A 14,637-nucleotide genomic window follows, 5' to 3' on the forward strand; every position below is an offset into this window, starting at 1 on the left:
CAAAGTAACTTATCTAGCTCCATCTTCCTTCTAATTTTGTTTTCCATTCTGTCTACTGCATTTTCCTTGATCTCTCTCAAATAGTTTTAAACCATGGCTACTCTTAACCAGTCTCTCTTGTTGCTGGACTACTATGGCTTAGACAAAAGCTCTTTGAACAAAAATATGATTTTTTAAAGTAAAAAAAATATATTGCCCTACTTTGTCACTAAACGTAAAACAGGCTGGAATGATTTTTAACAATACCCAAGAATTTTCATAATCTGTTGCATATTTTCATTGTAATTTGTTTCTTAACAAGCATTCAAGGTTATTACTGTGTTATTTCATCTCCTCTACATTAGCAAGTCTTTGGTTAAAGTTATGATTTGTGTGTTCAACTGAAGTTGCAAACAACTAGCTCCAGTTCATCAAGACTGATCAGATATGTCTCGGAAAGGACGTTTTGGCGGTGGTATGAACCATTAACATGGTAAAATCCCTATATTAAGCACTTATATACCATAAATTTCAGTGGGAGAGTTAAAAGCTCACTTAATTTTCTACTAGTGAAATAAAATGGGACTGAAAGTGCTTAACTTTGGCAACACTGTATTCCACATTAAAATTTACCATTTTCTCTTAGATTAATTTACATGCCCATTTCACCAGCACAGCTAATATAGCCATAACCTTATTTCTGAGACCCAGGCTCAATCTTGGTTTTCCACTTATGCCCATTGTGCCACAGGTTTTAAACACATGATGCCTTGTTCTTGTTCATTTTTAGTGCTGCAGTCGATACTGAACACAACGTACTGAAACACGAAGTTACGTGCTAGTCCTAGAACCATTTGATGCTGTGGTTCTATTAAAAATTGAATAGTAAAGGCAAGGTATCACATTACCACAATCAAGGCTAGCTGCATCTGTACAACTGGTGTCTTCGAAAATCACAACTGCTGTTGTATGAATGTTGCTTTATTTGCACTAGCACCAAAACATGAGAGGCCTGACAAAGTGAGGAGTCAAGCCTTGTAATTCATGGATCGTCACTTTCTATGAAGGGGATGCCACTGTATTTGCTTTCAACCATTGCCCATTGCTTCACAGCTTGATCCAAAATCTCTAGGGAGAGACGGTGAGCAAAGTCCAACACCGCAGGATTTGCTGAAGATGACATCCCAGACTTTGCCTGGATAAGGGAAGATTTATCTATGTTACATCCAGCAGTATATTCGCTGACTTCCCTGCTTCCATCATCTAGGATAGTGTGCGGGAAGGGGCTTTTAGATTTAATACATCCCATGGTAAAACAGCAGTAAAAAAAAGTTTGATTTAGCTGCACAGTCAACCTTGAAGTACTGAAGAAGGATCAAGAACGCCACTTCCTTGTGGGTGGAGGTGAGAATATCTCTCTCTCCCGATATCTGTGAAGAAAACAGTTTACATAGTAGGGTTTAGATAAGTACTTGTTTTTAGAAGTTCTGATCAGTTTGCTTTTGTATTCTGCACATTTAAAAGCAGTTTAAGAGATGGATTTGCTAGTCAAGAGTTTTAAAAAAATCTTGTGATTTGTTTTTTATTTAGGCCTTTAAAAATGGAAAATGTTAATTTCGTAATTGTTATCCACGGTATAGCTAGATTGTTATTTGCACGTTTTCTTCTGCTGAGTTGTTCAATGCACCTTAACTGCTAGTCCCAGATATGAATAGACGGGCACATTTTAGCCTAACTGGATTTAGACTGCATTTGCTCCAGTCCCCTGATCATTTTGGTTGCTGTTCTCTGTACCTTTCCAGCTCTACAGTAGCTTTTTTGAGGTGCAGTGGCCAGATATGGATGCAGTATCCCACATGTGATTGCAATATAGGTATATATAAAGGCATTATGATATTTTCAGTTTTATTTTCAGTCCCCTTCCTAATGACTCCTAACATGGAATTTGCCTTTTTTCACAGCCACTTCACACCGAATTGATGTTTTTATGGAGCTGTTATCATTTGCCCATCAACTCAGACCACATCAGTGTATATGAGATAGGGATTTTTTGCCATTTTGTTTTACAGTTACTTACCCTGAACTGCATCTGCCATTTTAATGTCCATTAATCTAGCCTAGAGATATTTCTTTTAGCTAGTTGCAGTCCCTTTTTGTTTTTACCACCCTAAATAATTTGGTGACATTGGCAAACTTGCTCTCCTGATCCCTAACTCCAGATTATTTATGAAAATTGAAAAAACATTGGTCCGAATATAGATCCTCCTTCTACTGCATGAACTGTCCATCGATTCCTGCACTCTCCTACTTTATCTTTAATCAATAAATAATCCATAACAGCACCCATCCTCTTATCACGTAACTGCTAAGTTTGCTTAGAAACCTTTGTGTAAAGGACTTCCTCAAAAGTTTTTTGACAGTTCAAGTATACAGTATCTACTAGATCACCCCAATCCATGTGCTTGTCAACACTTTCAAATGTTAGTGAGATAGGACATACCTTTATAGAATCCATGTTGATTATTCTTCAGCATGGCTTGCAATTCTATATGCCTAATTTATCTTTAACAATGTTTTCCACCAATTTACCCAGGACATACATTATGCTAATGGTCTTAGGCAATGTAATTTGCATTGCCTTTACATTCCTTTGATTAAAAGTGGGATTGCATTTTCCAATCTCCTCATCCAGAAACCAATTTTAAATGTAAGCTGCATATTTTTCTTAGAAGACCAGCTATTTCACATTTGCATTCTTGGATGGGTGCCATCCAGGCCCAGTGACGTGTTCATTTGTAATTTATCAATAAGGCCTAGAACTTCATCTCTCTCACCACTATTTGCCTCAGTTCTTCACACACTCTGAAAATATCAATTCAAGCACGAGTATCTGTCCTACATCTTCTGCACTGAAGGCTGACAAAAAGGATCATATCCAATTCTGCACATTTGGAATTCCACTTGCACAATGGGACTTCCCCTACACCCTTAAAACCAGCTCCAGAGGGTCCACTAGCCCTTGTAATCCAACAATCCAACCGCCTCTGCAGCTGGTTTTCTGCTTCTGATGTTTATAAAGAAATTCTGTTGCTTGTTTTTAGAGGAGATGATAACAAAAATTTGCATCCCTTATTTTCTGCTTCTATTTAATCTGTGTAATCTTTTTTTTGTTCTCATTTTGACAAAAACAGTTTTGAAGAAAGTCTCCTTGTCTCTAATTGCTTCCTTGACCTTAATTAATAGGGTTAATTAAGTTTCTAGGTGGTCTGGTTCAAAAGATATAAACCAAAATGTCGGCATCCCCCCCCCCCCGCAACTTCTGTTAGTACCAGCTGCTCTAATCCCTGCCCTTTCAGGTTGTTAGCCAATAAGTGAAGTCACGGTTGTGGTTGACAAGATTTGTTGACCCCCAGGCAATACCTAAACCCACAGTGTCCTTTTCCTGCTTGTCTCACATCAGGAATTCAGTATATATATAGCTTTCAGCAGCATAGAATACTTTCTCTGTACAGGAATGGGACTTCTGAGTAAAAATGCATAGGATTGCACTACAACAGAAGATCACAACAGGATTCTGGTGGGCATGCACAGTAAACAATTTTAGTTATAATTACAATAAAAGTGTGCATGCACGTTTTTGTAATTACTTACAAAAATGGTATACATTTTATCTTCAAATAATTTTTGAAGAGACATTTTAAAAAGTATACATGCTGCAGTGTTATACTTTTCTACTTAAGGAGTCAAACAAGTTTAAATTTTACTGTACTGCTGAAGAGGGCCGTTTATTTGTCTTATAACCTGTTTTGAAACCCTTCTCAATATTAAGCTTTTCTGGAGTAAAGCTGCAATGCTAATTCCACATACCTGGGAGCAGGGCTGGCGCCAGGCATATCAAAGCCCTTGGTCACCAGCCTGCCTCAGGCCCCAGAACCCGCATGCATGTCCTACCTACCTACCTTTCCTTTGGTGAATGCTGCCCATGCTGTGCGTGCATGCTAGCCATCAACCAAGATGGCAGCAGGGGCATCAGCCCCTTAGGGAAATCTCGGCCTCCATCTTGGTTGATGGCAGGCTTGCTCCCGCAGTGTAACCAGCATTTATGTCAAGGGAGAGGCAGGGGGGTGTGCAGGCCTGTGCAGCAGTAGGGGGTGCCTGGGAGCTCCCTCTCACAATCCACAGCAGGGTTGGGAACCAATGTTGCCATGCATTGCGGAAGGGAGTGCTACCCACCCACCCTAAGGAGCCCTCAGCCAGGGCTTGACCTGGCCGCCCTCTGGCGCCGGCCCTGCCTAGGAGTTAACCTCATTGAATTCAGTAGGACTTACTTTTGAGTAGACATGGATAGGATTGTGCTGTAAATTAATGAGACTTTTGAGTGAACATAGAAAAGGATTGTGTTATAAATCTTTCTCCCTCTAATCCTTTTTTAAAAGCAGTTAGACAGGGCTTACTTAGGTATCACTGCTTTTATGTGGCAGGGAACTAATACTTAAAAAAAAAGTTCTGCAATGACCGAAAGGTTTTGACAATAAACTATTATACAGGGTGTATGTTGTGGAACAGCCTCCCCGAAGAGGTACGCCTGGCGCCTACACTTCTATCTTTCCGGCGCCAGGTAAAGACCTTTTTATGCTCCCAGGCATTTTAATCTTTTAATTTTCTTAATCTTTCTACTTTTAACATGTATCCTTCTTAATTTGTGTTGTATTTCGTTTTTGTTGTGCTTTCTGTTGTTTGTTTGTACATGTTTTTGTGATTTTTTACTATGATATATTGTATTTTATCTTGTTTGTTCACCACCCTGAGAGCTATTCTGCTAAGGGCGGTATATAAATGGAAATAATAAATAAATAAATAAATAATTTTTGTGTATATGGCATCTTTCCAACAACCCTGTGAGGTAGGGTTGGAAACCACAACAAGAAATAAAGCCTTTTAAAATCCAATAACCACAAAATGAGTATAAAACAGTTGCAAAACAGTTAAAGTGGCATGATTCTGAATTTTGGATTGGGTGAGTGAAGTTCCTTATCACTGAATTGCAGTTCTGTGCATACTTCCCTGTCTGAGTAAGCCCTATTGAATATATTGGGACTTGCTTCTGAATAAACATGCATAAGATTGCACTATAAATATCTTTACAGGTTGTGCAAATAATAAAATCTTTGACAGTCATGCTTATATTTCTTCATACTATGTCTTGATATGTATCTGATTTCACACTATGGTTGTAAATTATTATTTACAAATTATTATTTCCTCTACATTTTAAGTGTGCCCTTCTTCCTTGGGGTGGCCATGATCTCACTCTGTTGTTTTCACCCTGAGGGGCAGGTTAGGCTGAGAGATGGTGCATAGCCCATGGTCACCCAGTAAACTGTGTAGTTTATTTCCATTTTAAAATGTAATTAAAATGATTTATATGCAGACAGTTTATAAAGTAATGCAAAGCCACATAATACATTTAAAGTACATCCAATTCTCATTTAAAGCGCATGACTTCTCCCAAAGAATTCTGGGTAATGTACTTCCCCCCCTCTCAGTTACAGTTCCCACCACCGTTAACAAACTACAGTTCCCATGATTCTGTGGTGGGATTCATGTGCTTCAAATGTATGTTGACTGTGCTTTAAATGCATGGTGTAGATTTGCCCTACAATGCTGTGCATCCATTAGTGAATTGAAAAGAACAATGTTAAAAGATACTTTTTTAAACAGGGCTGTAGCTCAGTGGTAGGGCACATGATTTGCATGCAAAGATCCAAAATTCAATCTCTGGAAGAGACTATTGCCTGGAATCCTGGAGAGCCAATATGCTGGTCCATATCATCAGTAACGAGCTAGATGGTATCAAACAACCTGACTCAGTATAAAGCAGATTCCTTTCTGCCTAAAAGAGGAAAGAGACCCAAGGGGCACAGTGACTCCAACATTTATATATGTATTTTATTTACATTTATATACAGCTGTTTTGTAAAAAACAAAACAAAACACCTCAAAGTGGTTAATAGAAGGAATTAAAACAATGAAATTATTAGCAGAAACAGTTAAAGACAGGTATTGAAAAACATTCAAAATAATAAAACCAACAATGAGTTAAAAACAGATAAAAAACACAATAGTTTCTACATGCCTGGGTAGGCTTGCCTAAACAAAAATGTTTTCAGCAGGTGCCAAAATAAATACAATGAAGTGCCTGCCTAATGTAAACAGGCAGGGAGTTCCAAAGTGTAGGTACTGCCACACTAAAGGATCGAGTTCTTACAAGAGCAGAACAAGTACTATATGGGACCTATAACATGGAAAGCACACCTTGAACTTGGCCTGGCAGCAATTCAGCAACCAGTGCAGATTTCAGAGTAGAGGTATTATATGCTGATAGGGTCTCACTCACGTCAGCAATCATGCCACAGCATTCTGCACTAACTGCAGCCTCTGGGTCAGGTTGTGCTGCATGGGGATTTCTGTGACCTTGGCTGACTGGCGGCCAGGATTTTTTTAGTTGGTTAAGGAGCGTGACTGGTTCTGGGATGCTAAGTTTTCTGTCTTACTCATAGGAATCTTTTTGTGGTTGCTATGGTATTGCATTTAGGAAATCATCACTTTTTTCTTTTTCTACTTGCATTTCATTTACCTCTTGACCTTACTCCCTTACATCCATAGAAACAACAACAGTGGTTCCATGTGGTCAGCTCAACCCCCTTAAAACCCACTGATGATGCACCTTGTTATTTGCATGATGGTTTGTTTCTTGTCCAATAGTGGTAAAAGAGAATTCACATACTGGGAAATGTGGCTTCAATTGCTGCTGTTCCCAATTTACTGCCTGTGAAGGCAGACCAAACCATGTGTGCTTTCTCTCTGTCAATTATTACTCACTGGAAATGGATTGGCTGTCAAAGTGAGTTTATAGCAGTCCACAGAATAGGCAGGAAAGAGTAGAGAATCTTCTTAACTCTTACTCATTTCTCAAACCTCTCTCTGCACTGATGGGTCAAGTTTGTAAAAAAGTTTGGAGCAGCCACGTTAAAAGGCAGGCAGGGCATTCCAGGCAGGGGGTTGCCAACCCTGCTTTGATATGGATATCATTGCAGAGGATCCCTACTCAAGCCTGACCAACAGCACAAACCTACCCATATCTACTCAGAAGTAAGTCCTGCTGAGTTCTATGGGGCTTAGTTCCTTAGTAAATGTGTTTAGAATTGCGGCCTTCAGGGGCATCCATCTTTAGTCCTGAGTGATCCCATCTAACATCTCCATAACACTAGGCTTTCGTCCTACAATGGCCTTCTGGTGACTGGCCTGGTCTGACAGCACTTAAACCCTTCTTGCCAGAAGCAAGTAGGCTAGATTGAATGTTCCTTACTCAGGCTTTCTAAGCAGGTGAGAAGGGATGATCCCATCACTTCAGCTGGACCTGGAAACACCCTCATTTACCTAACATTTCTATCTTAATTTCCAATCCGAGAAATTCTTGTTTGAGTGGTATACTCCAAGCAACTATGGTTGATGCTCATTGTATCATGCTTAATGACATCACTGGGGCCCACCCCTATGATATCACTAGGGCCTGCCCCTATGACATCATTAGGGCACACCCCCATGACATCACTAGGGCCTGCCCCTGAAATCTCTGGCAACTGTTCTGACCTGGCAACCGTACAGGACAGATCTGTCCTGTTGCTTTTAATTTTATATAAATACTTATTTTCTAATATTCATACAGAAATTATTTGTTACAGAATAATCACTAAACTTTACACTGCTCAATATACCAAATAAAAGTATTCTATATAATATACTTGTTAGTACAACAAAAATGAAGCTCATCAATCTTATACATCCTGATAGATGCTCTGGTAACTTCTAGGTTGGATTACTGTAATGCGCTCTACGTAGGGCTGCCCTTGAAGACAGTTCGGAAGCTTCAGCTAGTGCAAAACGCAGCAGCCAGACTGCTGACGAGGACCAGCCGGTCAGCGCATATAACACCTATTCTGGCCCGTTTGCACTGGCTACCTATTTGCTTCCGAGCTAGATTCAAGGTGCTGGTTTTGACCTATAAAGCCTTACACGGCGTGGGACCGCAGTATCTTGTGGAACGCCTCTCCCGCTATGAACCGACCCGGTCACTTCGCTCAGCGTCTAAGGCCCTCCTCTGGGTACCAACCCATCGGGAAGCCCGGAGGACAGTTACTCGATCTAGGGCCTTTTCTGTAGTGGCCCCCGAATTGTGGACTAGCCTCCCCGAAGAAATACGCCTGGCGCCGACGCTTCTATCTTTTCGGCGCCAGGTTAAGACCTGGCTATGCTCCCAGGCATTTTAATGCATTTAATGTTACAATTTTAAATCTCTTTGTTTCAGTTTATTTATTGTGATATTTTGTATTTCTGTACTTTTAATCTTTTGTACACCGCCCAGAGAGCTATTCGCTATGGGCGGTTTAAAAATGAAATAAATAAATAAATAAATAAATAGATCACGTTTTCAGGTTTTTATAATTTCACCATAATGGTTCCATAAATCCAGGGCCAGCACCAGCCTGCAGTGGGTCCTTGGGCACCAGACTGCATGACTCCTCAGCACTGGCAACTCCTGCCACCAAGAGCTTAAATAGGCCCAGCCGTGTTATGGATCAGCACACTACACACACGTCTGCCATAACCCAAGATAGTGGGGGGGTATTGATGCCCCTGGGTGATAGTAAGCATGCACACAATGAGCTGACACAGCACTGTGGCACCATAGGAAGTTGGGCAACCAGTCCATGCTGGTGGTAAGGGGTGTCCTGAGAGGGTGGCTGCCACTTGACTCACGTCAGCACAGGGTTGTGGGGCACATGCTCCATGACCCAATGCTAGTGTGGATAGTGGAGTAGGAGCTATACCCACTCAGCCCCAGCAACAAGGGCCCCTCTCAGCACCAGGGCCCCTCAGCCAGTGCGCAACCTGGCTGCCTGCTGGCCAGCATAAATCCCCTTATACATATGAAAATATTATACATGCATAACTTGTATTAGATATCCATCTCTGCTTATTACAGTAAGAAATACAATCTGTCCATCTATTTATAAGACAGTTATTACTTTGTTTGCCTTCTTTGTTTCTCAAATAATGAGTTAATTAGCATTATGGCAAATTCCCACATTTTATCATACCACTCTATAATAGATAATATTCCTTCACATAACTCACTAAGTAAATCACTGGATATAATGAAATTTGATAGCCTATAATTTCATTTACCTGCTTGCTTATATTGTTTTCCTACTCACATTTCCACCACAAATGAAAGTACTCTCCAGATTCTTTTTGACATTTTCCAGCTTGTTGCCAATTTTTTGTTCAATTTTAACTGAAGTAATGTGCCATCTGCTTATTATATTGTAACAATTTTATCTAATTGTTGTGTTTAGGGAAAAACTATGTGTTGTTTTCCAAAGATGTTCCCATACTTCTACTGGAACATTTTCCCCAATATTTTGAGCCCATTTGATCTTCATGTCCTTTACCTTGTCAGGCTCCAAATAATATTTAGTTACGATAGTAGATTTTTGCTGAAGTATGGCTTTTGCTTTTCATAATTAGCTTTTCAAATTCTGGAAGATCCATTACATTCTCATGTATTCTAAATCCTATATTCCAAATTACTTATTATCTTTCCATAGCTGAAATGCTGATGACGTGTGCTTCTTTATTTTATCTAATAGAGATTCCAATGGGGATACTAACTCTATCCCAAACCCTTAGTTAAAGAATTAACTTAGTTAAAAAAAATAGATTTCACTTATTAAAATCTATCTTTGGTGTTTGCCCATAGAGTTTGATGTAAGGGAACTATTAACAATTTTTACTCAAATTTTACTATATTAGAGTTTGGGTTTATAATCCAGACTGGATCCAGACTATGATCCAGTCCAAACAGTTAGCCACATACAGTAGAGCCAAACTCAGTATTTGGGTACTCACCCTTTTTTAATAATCACACAGAATTTTAACCTTGCTTTTTTATTAGTTGTTTCCATTTATATAATTCTTGCAACCCTATGTTGAACAAAAAGTTAGCTTTCAGTAATATTTTTATTGCAGAGATCCTACCTGAAAAAGCCAAATTCAGTTTTTGCCACTCTTATATTAAAGATTAATTTTCCTTTAATAACAGTTCATAATTATTTATGTATAGCTCCTGTGTCCTGCCTGTCAATCTGACTCCTAAATAAAGTACCTGTTTGTCCATCCAGTGAAATTGATTTGTTTTTTAACACTAGTCTGCATATTCATATCTCAATCACTTCTGTTTTCTGCTTATTCAGCTTATATCCAGCCATATTTCCATATTATGCTAATTGTTTTTCTACCTCCCTGACTGATTGTATAGGTTTTGTCAACATTAGGGCTATATCATCCACATATAATTTAATCTTTTCCTCATACTTATTTTTATTCCACTGATGTTCTTCCATTGCCTAATTTTAGCTGCAAGTGGCTCTATTGCCATAACAACAATAGTGGGGATAAAGGAGAACCTTGTCTAGTATCCTTAGTCAAATTAAACATTTCTCATGATAGCCCATTAATACACACTTATTGCCTTTGGGTTTGAGTACATTGCCTGAAGCCATGTTTTCAATTTTTCACCAAATGTATATGCTTCCAGTGGTTTCAAATAGAAAAGGCCATTCAACATTATCAGACATTTTTTCTGCAACCAGAAATAATAAAGCTGTTCCTTCTTTGATGCTAGAGATAGTCTATATTTATCTAGTATATAGTATCTATCTAGTGTAGTATATATCTAGTCTAACCATAAATCCTCAGAATAGAGGAACTTCCGCCCGGTGCTGCCTGATCCGTTGACAATGGTCACATGAGATGTTGGAGGCGCAAGCAAAGCCAATGAAAATAGAAACAATAATCTCCTCCCCCACCCCACCCCTGCGTTGTGTTCGAAACGGAGGAGTCTTATATGTCAAGTGATTTCAAATAGCCTTTTATCGGGTTATTGAGATGTAGAAGGCAGAGAGTGGCAGGAGGAGTTTCCTTCATAGGCAAGGCCCAGGCCCCCGAGCCCGAGCTCCCCCCGCCACCACCACACATGAACCAGCAGCAGCAGAAGCCCAGGGAGCAGCAGCTGAGCAAGCCCGAGGACATGGAGATGGAAATAGGACTAATTTCCCCAGAATGTTCAACTAGGACAAGATCATTGATCAAGATCAAGACAACAAGGACAAAAGCAGCAACTGCTGAAAGGGCGAGGAGCCATCTTGCTACTAAACCTGAAAGACCTGCTGCTCAGGATGTCTATAGGCTACTGGGGATATTTTTAAGGAGTTCTTTTGGGGGTCAAGATTTAATTTTAGAGGTGCACTTTTGCTGTTTTAGGGAGTATAGCTTTGTATTTTTATAGTTAGACATTATTATGAAGTATGTGGAGATTGCTTAATTTTATTGTATATTTATAGAGATGTTTTCATTAGTTTATTGCTTATGACTGTGGTTTGACTATATTTTGTTTTATTTTTGTAACTGTCAGAATGAATCATGTAATTTTTCGAGGTTGTAAGCCGCCTTGAGCATGGCTCAGCTGTGGAAAAGCAGCATACAAATAAATGATGATATATCTCTTTGACCTTTTAACTTTCCCTTTCAACTTCTTTTTTACCAGTCCTGTCATTTTTCAGATGCTTCCTCTCTTTTGAAGCCACTCAGGGTTTGAAGTTGATATATTATAAAACTGACCAAAGTTTGTTGTAAGCGAAGATCCCAAGTTACTCTTAGGTATAAGGTTGAGATTCTTTAAAAGTGAAATTAAATTAGGTATAAGTCCTCCTGCCATGCAAGACAAGGGGAAGGGAAACACATGAATCTAACACTTTGGTTTGTGGTTGCTCCTCCATGTAGCACTAAACCATGGTTTACTGTTGTATGTGAATCAGGCAGATTCACAAATGTTATCTCCTGATAACTAGGAAGGGGATGGAGACAGACACAAAAGCCTCCAACACCCAGATATTACATAGCAGTGTGAATATTCACCAAGTCACTTATAAACTTATAAACTGCTGAATTTTCAAAGCCATGCTAAGACAAAGGACAGAATTAAAGAACTTGGGTTCTCAACACCCTGTTACTAGATTAATCAAGTTCTAGATTTTTAAAAGATAGATTAAACAAATGCATTTGCCTCTATCTTTAAACACACACAAAGTATTGCAGTTGCTCTGTGGAACACCATTACAGAGTTTTATAACTCAGAACCTTTTAATGTGCTACCCAAAGTAATGGAGAATTATTAGCCATTGCTGTTTGTACTCTGTCACCTTTATTCTATAAGAAGTCTCGACTGCTTCACTTTTTTCCTCTCAAGTAGGTGGGAAGCAGTTTTTGCAGCCACTACTTCAGATGAATGTTCTCTTGTAAATAAAGCCTTATACATAACAAGCGGTGATCCTTGCTATGTAATAAGAACTAAGTGGCCCTGTATTGCCCTTATTTTTCTGAAACGAAAACCTGCAGATAAAGTAGCATCAAGAATATTAAGCTAAATTCATGGGTCAAGTAACATCAGGTCTCAGAAATTTAGAAGGTACTGGTCCATGTGCTACATCACAATCATCTTTTTTAGGTGAGAGTGCCCAGACCAGGGGGTCAGGACTTACATGTAGGCCATGGAAACCATTTGGGATACAGTGGGGAGAAGGTCAGTAGGCTACTGGTAATGAACTCTAAGGCCTCCAGTAGGAAGAAGAAAGCAAGGGAAGAATGAAAAAACGGAAGTTTTCCTTACTGTGAATTTCTATTTGTAGATAGGACTGGAGGACATTCCTGGTTAGGGATGACTCCTCCTACTGCTCATGACAGGCAGGGCCTCAAAACGTCTTAGTCTCATCTCCAGGAGGAGGAATCGTCCCACCCTCCAGATGGAGTTGACAGAGCAAGAACTCCTCCTCAATCCCATTAACTCCAACCACGCAGACGTTCTTTGAGTAGAAGCCTGTACAAGGTAATAACTAGAAAAAAGGTAATAGAGACAGAACCAGACAACTGGAGAAAAACATCACACAGTAGTGGAGACACACATTACGAAACATCATGTGAAAATGTAAGACGCTGGCAGAAGCCCTAAGCCCCCAACCCCTCGCTCCAGAAAGCCGTAGCAGAGGAAAGAGAGGTGGGTGGAATGTCCTCCAGCCTGATCTACAAATAGAAAATCTGTCGGTGCGTGCATATAGAGATCATACAAGGAAGAAATCCAAGTGTCGCATAGAACAGTAAATAAGCCAGGCCAGGCAAGTTTCTTGTAAGAGTCTTTACTAGGCAAAGACATTAGACACAGTTCTCTCAACAAAACGACTTTTCCCCCACACAGAGCTTCTGCAAGAATCCCTTCTTATCTGCTTGCCAGCCAGCTGCTGACCTTGGCAAACCTGGCGCTCTGTTCTTCCAGCTTAACCCTTCTGCTTCAGGTTTTCCTTTCTCTGCTAAAAACCCTGTCTGTGAGTCTCACATAATGCTTCACTGACCAACAGCCCCCACCTGAGACTCACAGATTACAAAACTTCATTGTTCATCATTACATTTCTATAATATTAACTTTTCATTACAATACACATCAGTACATGGTTTGTTTCCTTACAGTTTCTATTTACATTTTCAGTTCAGGTTTTATTTCTTTATTCACACAAGTTTCACAATGTTTTGTTCACTTTTATTTGTTAACACATTTTTATATTTCATTCCTCAATACAAAACTTCCACATGAGATCCATTGTTTCTTTATCTTTTGGCCCTTCTTTTTTCCCATTCTACAGGATATTCATCTGTCTCATCATTCTGTTGTGTAACATTAAATGTGAATCTCTGAGGTGGTTGTCCTTTCGTTTTTCTTTCTGATCTCCTAACATTATTTATTTCCATTTCTTCCTCACTTTCGATTTTACTTGGACCTGCACTAGTACCTGGCACTTCTGTATCTTGCATTGCCATGTCTTCACTCCTCAGTCTTTTTACAGTACGTTTGCCACTGTGTATTAGATCAGTCAATGCAGTTCTTAATGGAATTTGATGCCCAAAAGGAACATCTGCTGCTTCCTGCTTGCTTGCACCTTCAAGGATAACTGTTTGACTGTCTCTCCAAGGTTTATCTATCACCTTTATGCTTCTGCTTAACACTAATTGTTGTTTCTCAGGCAACCAAATTCTATAATATGAATTCTGAAATCCCAAAACGCGTCCTGCCTGAGCTCTTGAGCCTAATTTACCATGCCTTTTCTGTTTTGCAACGTGTACCCAGCATTTTGCCCCGAAACGTTCTATGTGTTTCACCCTGGGCTTTCTTCCAGTCAACTTCTCATATGGAGACATGCCTATTACTCTGTGCACAAGACGGTTCTGAATGTATGTAGTGTACAGAATACATTCACCCCAATAAGTGTTATTCATATCTGCATCTGCTAGCATGACTCTCATTGAATCCTGCAATGACCGGTTCCTCCTCTCTGCAGTTCCGTTGGAGGATGGGCTGAAGGGAGCAGTGAGACTTTGTATTATTCCCTTCTTTTCCAAATATGTTTTAAATGAATTACTGGTAAATTCCCCACCTTGATCTGATTTGATATTCTTGATAACAACCCCATATTGAGTCTCTATCCTCTG

The 14,637-nt window shown here is 39.6% G+C and overlaps 1 long non-coding RNA gene across 3 annotated transcripts in view; it reads right to left on the reverse strand.

Moving 5' to 3' along the window:
• Window positions 1–1,295: 1,295 nt before the first annotated feature.
• Window positions 1,296–14,637, reverse strand: part of LOC133376317 (uncharacterized) — a 36,472-nt gene continuing 23,130 nt past the window's right edge. For all 3 annotated transcript variants that reach the window (XR_009760451.1, XR_009760450.1, XR_009760452.1), the window contains exon 3: window positions 1,296–1,409. This is a non-coding gene — a long non-coding RNA (uncharacterized LOC133376317). The remainder of the gene's footprint in view (window positions 1,410–14,637) is intronic.

Source organism: Rhineura floridana, chromosome 2 (genome assembly GCF_030035675.1).
Source record: "Rhineura floridana isolate rRhiFlo1 chromosome 2, rRhiFlo1.hap2, whole genome shotgun sequence".
Taxonomy (NCBI): Eukaryota; Metazoa; Chordata; class Lepidosauria; order Squamata; family Rhineuridae; genus Rhineura; species Rhineura floridana.